Here is a 7,970-nt window from a genome sequence, read left to right as displayed (position 1 = left end):
ATCCTGAACCCCCCTCCCACCTCTCTCCCCATCCCATCACTCGGAGTCATCCAAGTGCACCAGCCCTGAGCACCCTCCCTCATCCATCGAACCTGGACTGGCGATTTGTTTCACATATGATATTTTACATGTTTCAATGCCATTCTCCCATATACTCCCACCCTCACCCTCTCCCACAGAGTCCAAAAGACTGTTCAATACATCTGTGTCTCTTTGGCTATCTCATATACAGGGTTATCATTACCTTCTTTATAAATTCCATATGTATGTGTTAGTATACTGTATTGGTGCTTTTCTTTCTGGCTTACTTCACTCTATATAATAGGCTCTGGTTTCATCCACCTCATTAGAACTGATTCAAATGCCTTCTTTTTAATAGCTGAATAATATTCCATTGTCTATATGTACCACAGCTTTCTTATCCATTCATCGGCTGATGGACATCTAGGTTGCTTCCATGTCCTGGCTATTATAAACAGTGCTGCAATGAACATTGGGGTACACGTGTCTCTTTCGATTCTTGTTTCCTCAGTGTGTATGCCCAGAAGTGGGATTACTGGGTCATATGGGAGTTCTATTTCCAGTTTTTTAAGGAATCTCCACATTGTTCTCCATAGTGGCTGTACTAGTTTGCATTCCCACCAACAGTGTAAGAGAGTTCCCTTTTCTCCACACCCTCTCCAGCATTTATTGCTTGTAGACTTTTGGATAACAGCCATTCTGACTGGCGTGAAATGGTACCTCATTGTGGTTTTGATTTGCATTTCTCTGAGAATGAGTGATGTTGAGCATCTTTTCATGTGTTTGTTAGCCATCTGTATGTCTTCTTTGGAGAAATGTCTGTTTAGTTCTTTAGCCCACTTTTTTATTGGGTTGCTTATTTTTCTGGAATTGAGCTGCAGGAGTTACTTGTATATTTTTGAGATTAATTTCTTTGTCCGTTGCTTCATTTCCTATTATTTTCTCCCATTCTGAAGGCTGTCTTTTCACCTTGCTTATAGTTTCCTTTGTTGTGCAGAAGCTTTTAATTTTAATTAGGTCCCATTTATTTTTGCTTCTATTTCCAGTATTCTGGGAGGTGGATCATAGAGGATCCTGCTGTGATTTATGTTGGAGAGTGTTTTGCCTATGTTTTCCTCTAGGAGTTTAATAGTTTCTGGTCTTACGTTTAGATCTTTCATCCATTTTGAGTTTATTTGTGTGTATGGTGTCAGAAAGTGTTCTAGTGTCATTTTTTTTACAAGTGGTTGACCAGTTTTCCCAGTACCACTTGTTAAAGAGATTGTCTTTCTCATTGTATGTTCTTGCCTCCTTTGTCAAAGATAAGGTGTCCATAGGTGCATGGATTTATCTCTGGGCTTTCTATTTTGTTCCATTGATCTATATTTCTGTCTTTGTGTCAGTACCATACTGTATTGATGACTGTGGCTTTGTAGTAGAGCCTGAAGTCAGGCAGGTTGATTCCTCCAGTTCCATTATTCTTTCTCAAGATTGCTTTGGCTATTGGAGGTTTTTGTATTCCCATACAAATTGTGAAATTATTTGTTCTAATTCTCTGAAAAATACCGTTGGTAGCTTGTTAGGAGTTGCGTTGAATCTATAGATTGCTTCAGGTAGTATACTCATTTTCCTATATTAATTCTTCTGATCCATGAACACGGTATATTTCTCCATCTATTAGTGTCCTCTTTGATTTCTTTCATCAGTGTTTTATAGTTTTCTATACATAGGTCTTTAGTTTTTTTTTTTATGTAGATATATTCCTAAGTATTTTATTCTTTTTGTTGCAATGGTGAATGGAGTTGTTTCCTTAATTTCTCTTTCTGTTTTCTCATTGTTAGTGTATAGGAATGCAAGGGATTTCTGGGTGTTAATTTTATATCCTGCAACTTTACTATATTCATTGATTAGCTCTAGTAATTTTCTGGTGGAGTCATTAGGGTTTTCTATGTAGAGGATCATGTCATCTGCAAACAGTGAGAGTTTTACTTCTTTTCCAATCTGGATTCCTTTTATTTCTTTTTCTGCTCTGATTGTTGTGGCCAAAACTTCCAAAACTATGTTGACTAGTAGTGGTGAGAGTGGGCACCCTTGTCTTCTTCATGACTTTAGAGGAAATGCTTTCAATTTTTCACCATTGAGGATAATGTTTGCTGAGGGTTTGTCATATATAGCTTTTATTATGTTGAGGTATGTTCCTTCTATTCTTGCTTTCTGGAGGGTTTTTATCATAAATGGATGTTGAATTTTATGAAAGGCTTTCTATGCATCTATTGAGATAATCATATGGTTTTTATTTTTCAATTTGTTAACGTGTTGTATTACATTGATTGATTTGCAGATATTGAAGAATCCTTGCATCCCCAGGATAAAGCCCACTTGGTCATGATGTATGATCTTTTTTAATATGTTGTTGGATTCTGTTTGCTAGAATTTTGTTAAGGATTTTTGCATCTATGTTCATCAGTGATATTGGCCTGTAGGTTTGTTTTTTTTTTTTTTTGTGGCATCTTTGTCAGGTTTTGGTATTAGGGTGATGGTGGCCTCACAGAATGCGTTTGGAAGTTTACCTTCCTCTACGATTTTCTGGAAGAGTTTGAGTAGGATAGGTGTTAGCTCTTCTCTACACTTGTGGTAGAATTCAGCTGTGAAGCCATCTGGTCCTGGGCTTTTGTTTGTTGGAAGAGTTCTGATTAGAATTTTAATTTCCGTGCTTGTTACCAAGAAGTTCTTGATGTAGGTAATTGACCATAAATACAACAATTGGATTAGTTTTTAAACTCTACATGGGACTTGTGCCCCTGAAAATCATTTTGAGTTATGTGCAAAAGTCAAAGAAATGAAAATAACACTATAAATAATCATGTGGGTCAGATCCAGCATCTGGGCATAGCTATCTCCTTCTAATGTCTTCTTCTTATCCTGGAGTGGAAGTAGTTTCTCCTCTGTTTGAGTATTATTTTAAGGTGAGTTTGAGGTCAGCAGTCTTCTCTATTGACAAGTCCAGTGCAGGGGCCCTTTCTAAGTGGGAAACAAGAATCCAAGAATCAATTCTCTTTAGTTATGCTGTGCATAACTGGGGCTTCCATGGTGGCTCAGATGGTAAAGCGTCTGCCTGCAATGTGGGAGACCCAGGTTTGATCCCTGGGTCAGGAAGATTCCCTGGAGAAGGAAATGGCAACCCACTATAGTACTCTTGTCTGGAAAATCCCATGAACAGAGGAGCCTGGTAGGCTACAGTCCATGGGGTTGCATAGAGTCAGACAGGACTGAGCCACTACTTAAGTAAATATGTAAGTAATGCTGTGCAAGAGTTAATTAGGAGAATCTGACAAAGGTCCTTTAATCTAGGTTAGAGAGAGTTGTTTTAATGATATATTTTATATTATACATCATCTCCTGGTTTTAGACCATAGGTCACCCAGTCTTCATTCAAAAATAGATCCATGTGATAAACTTCAGAAACAATCTTAGCATATCCTTCTAATAATTGGACTAAACTTTTGTCACAATGCAAGGCAGTAACAAAGACATTCATGAAGGGAGTCTTGGGTAGTAAATACAAAATCTCAAAGACAATTAACATTAGAACTCAGCGTTCATAGAAACAATCATTTTCTCTCTAAAATTACCCTCATTTCTACAAAATATCCCCAAATGAAGATTAACTTGTTTGCAAAAGAAGTCTGGTTTCAGTAAATTTTGCCTGATTATTTGCATAAGTATAACTAATCATGCAGGCTTTTTTAAGTTGGCTGTGCTGGAACCTTCCATAAGAAATCTCAGATTGAATTTTAATAAAAGGCCTCTCAAGGTCAGAAAAGTCATACCGAAGACTTGTCATCAGATCTGCCTGTACTATTTATATCTGTATAGATATATAGATACATATAGATCAGGTGAATACCCCTCTGCTTGGGATCCTCAAAATATTTTGAGGTTCTTGGACTTCAAGGAAGTAACCTTCCTTATTTACCTGGTAAGGCTGCTGGGCTCTCTGTAAGTAAGGTAACAGGTTGTTTTTCCAAGGGGCTTTCTTATGGTTGTTGTTCAGTCACTCAGTTGTGTGCAACTCTTTGCAACACCATAGACTGCAGCACACCAGGCTTCCCTGTCCTTCACCATCTCCCAGAGTTTGTTCAAACTCATGTCCATTCAGTTAGTGATGCCATCCAACTATCTCATCCTCTGTTGCCCTCTTCTCTTGTCCTCAATCTTTCCCAGCATCAGGGTCATTTCCAGTGAGCTTTTCACATCAGGTGGCCTAAGCACTGGAGCTTCAGCTTCAGCATCAGTCCTTCCAATGACTATTCGGGGTTGATTTCCCTTAGGATTGACTGGTTCAATCTCCTTGCAGCCCAAGGAACTTGCAAGAGTCTTCCCCAGTACCACAATTCAAAAGCATTGATTCTTTGTCATTCAGCATTTTCCATAGTCCAACTCTCACATCCATACATGACCACTGGAAAAAGCACAGCTTTGACCATATGGTCATACTCATTGGTCTTTTCCAGTGAGTTGGCTCTTTGCATTGGATGGCTGGAGTGTTGGAGCTTCAGCTTTAGCAACAGTCCTTCCAATGAATATTTAGGTTTCTTTTCTTTTAGGATTGACTGCTTTGCTCTCCTTGCAGTCCAAGGGTATCTCAAGAGTCTTCTCCAACACCACAATTCAGGGCCATCAGTTCTTCAGTGCTCAGCCTTCTTTGTGGTCTGGCTGTCACATCTGTACATGATGACTGGAGGAACCACAGCTTTGACTTTGTGGACCTTTGTCGGCAGGGTGATGGCTCTGCTTTTGAATATGCTGTCCAGGGAATATAGCTGAAGATGTCAAAGAAATCAGAAGAGAGTGAAAAGAAGTGGAAACAACGTTCTAAATGTGTGGATTGAAACTTTATATAAAATTTTTAAGTATAATGTGAATTAACAAACAATAATGGGAATCCTTGTGCACTGTTGATAGGAATGTAAATTGGTGCAGCCACTATGGAACACAGTTTGGAGTTTCCTCAAAAGAGGAAAAATAGAAGTACCTTATGATCCTGCAAGCCATTCCTGGGTATATATCTAAAGAAAATGAAAACAGATATTAAAAAGATATCTGTACTTCCATGTTCATTGTGTGTTCACAACAGCTAAGGGAGATTCATAGGTGTAGCAGTGCTGGCTGGACTTTCTCTGCTCTCAGTGTAGCAACTTATCTCATTCATAATCCTCAAGATGGCAGAGTAGAAGGATGTGCACTCACCTTCTGTGAGAACACCAAAATTGAAACTAGCTACTGAACAACCATCAACAAGAGGATGTTTGAACCCACGAAAGAAAGATACCTCATGTCCAAGGACAAAGGAGAAGCCACAATGAGATTATAGGAGGGGTGCAATCACGTTAAAATCAAATCTCATACCTGCTGGATGGTAACCCACAAACTGGAGAACAATAATACCTAAGAAGTTCTTGCACTGTTGGGAAGGTTCTGCTGCTGCTGCTGCTAAATTGCTTCAGTCGTGTCCGACTCTGTGCGACCCCATAGATGGCAGCCCACCAGGCTCCGCCGTCCCTGGGATTCTCCAGGCAAGAACACTGGAGTGGGTTGCCATTTCCTTCTCCAATGCATGAAAGTGAACAGTGAACTAAGCCCCACATATCAGACTTCCAAACCTGGGGATATGGCAAAGGGACTGGGAATCCCCAGGGAATCTGACTTTGAAGGACAGCAGGATTTGATTACAGAAACTCCACAGGACTGGGGTAATCAGAGACTCTTGGAGGGCACAAACAAAACCTTGTGTTCATCAGGACCCAGGGGAAAGGAACAGTGATTCCACAGGAAACTGAGCCAGACCTGCCAGTGAGTGTTTGAGGGTCTCCTGCAAAGATGTAGGTCGGACTTGGCCTGCTGCAAGGACAGGAACTCTGGCCACCACAGTCCAGGAAGGTGCATGTTAGCATAAATCCTTTTTGGAGGTCACCTTTAGCCCTACCATGCTGCTGCTATTGCTGCTAAGTCGCTTCAGTCATGTCCGACTCTGTGCAACCCCATCCGTCCCTGGGATTCTCCAGGCAAGAATACTGAAGTGGGTTGCCATTTCCTTCTCCAATGCATGAAAAGCCTGTCAACTCCAGTACTGGGCTGCTGCTGCTGCTGCTAAGTCACTTCCTCAGCCAAACAACTAACTAGGAGGGAGCACAGTCCCACCCATCAGCAGAAAACTGAATTAAAGATTTACTGAGTGTGGCCCTGCCCACCAGAGCAACACCCAGTCTTCCCCCAGCCAGTCCCTGCCATCAGCTGCTGCTGCTGCTGCTGCTGCTGCTATATTGCTTCAGTCGTGTCCGACTCTGTGCGACCCCATAGACGGCAGCCCACCAGGCTCCCCCGTTCCTGGGATTCTCCAGGCAAGAACACTGGAGTGGGTTGCCATTTCCTTCTCTGATGCATGAAAGTGAAAAGTGAAAGTGAAGTCGCTCAGTTGTGTCCGACTCTTAGCGACCCCATGGACTACAGCCCACCAGGCTCCTCTGTCCATGGGATTTTCCAGGCAAGAGTACTGGAGCGGGGTTGCACAATCCTCTTACCTTCTTTCTTCAGAGGGCAGACAGAAGAAGCAAGAGCTACAATCCTAATGGGCTTTATGTCTCCATAAAGTTCACCTTAGTTCTTTAAAGCTATCTGGTCATATCTGATTCTATGGATTTTCTCAAACATGACATTCCAGTCAAAACCATGGTAATATAACCCCAATGTTTCCAGTATGTCCTGTTTTAAGAACAGATTCTTATCAAACTTATGCAAATAATTATATTGCCATAAAAATAAGAATACTCACTAAGAGTTTCTAAATTCTGTAGGAATTTAGAGAGAAAAGATGAATGTTACAATTCTGCTTACAAAGTTAAAATGTAAAATTGCTGTAAGTCATAGTTAATTTAAGGGGAACAGTTTCCTTATATTTGGACAACAAAGATTAAAAGCTAGTAATATTTCAGACAAAAAGTCATACAAACTAACATTCAGCCTATGTAATTAATTCTTGTTGACCATGATCTTCTGTTAACAGTTTTATGAAGTCATCAGGGTTTCCATTAGAATTATTTAATTTCTTAACTAGTTCACTGGTATGAGCTGAAAGTTATCAGAAACCTGATGTGTCAAAAAGTTCTTTCTATGAATATTTTTGAAGATGAAGCATTTTTGCAAAAGTGTCAGAATACAAAAATAACTGTCTATTGAAGACAAAAGACTTAAAAAGCAAGGTTAAAAACCTGTTTACAATGCAATTGTCAAAGAAATTTGCTATTGTGGTGGCATATAATATTAAAATAATAGCTAGAATTATGATTGATGACATCACACCAGGACATATTTAAATTTTAGAAATTTAATTTGATTTCTGGAACATTTATATTAATGACATTTATCTATACAATGCAACCTAAAAACGTTTATCACTACTCATTTAACAATGCTTCCCATGTAATTTAACTTACAAAATAAGTCTTAATTAGTTTAATGTCTTTCTTTGATAAGAGAAAACATGCTCCAGAGGTGTTCTTAAAAACCTCAAAGTTAGCTAGAGGTCAAAAGAACTTCATTTAGAATTTGATTTAGGGGAATTTTGTCAACTATATTAAAAAGGTTTTAAAACACTTAATCAAATAGGATCATAGGTCACTATGTAACCATACTTAGTTATCCACCCAAAAGTGATGAAAGATTTCAAATGCAAATACAGAAATTACAACAGTTTACTCAAAAGGTAAAAACAAAAAACAAAAACAAACAAACAAAAAAACACTTTACAATCTATTATCAAGAGCATATCAATATCTGTTATCAGTTCAGTCGCTCAGTCGTCTCTCTCTCTCTCTCTCTCTCTCTCTCTATACATATATATATATATATATATATATACACACACATATTCTTTTACATGTTCTTTTTCATTATGGTTTATCACAGGATAT

This window comes from Ovis canadensis, chromosome X, assembly GCF_042477335.2.
Source record: "Ovis canadensis isolate MfBH-ARS-UI-01 breed Bighorn chromosome X, ARS-UI_OviCan_v2, whole genome shotgun sequence".
Lineage (NCBI taxonomy): Eukaryota > Metazoa > Chordata > Mammalia > Artiodactyla > Bovidae > Ovis > Ovis canadensis.
This window is presented reverse-complemented; position numbering follows the sequence as displayed.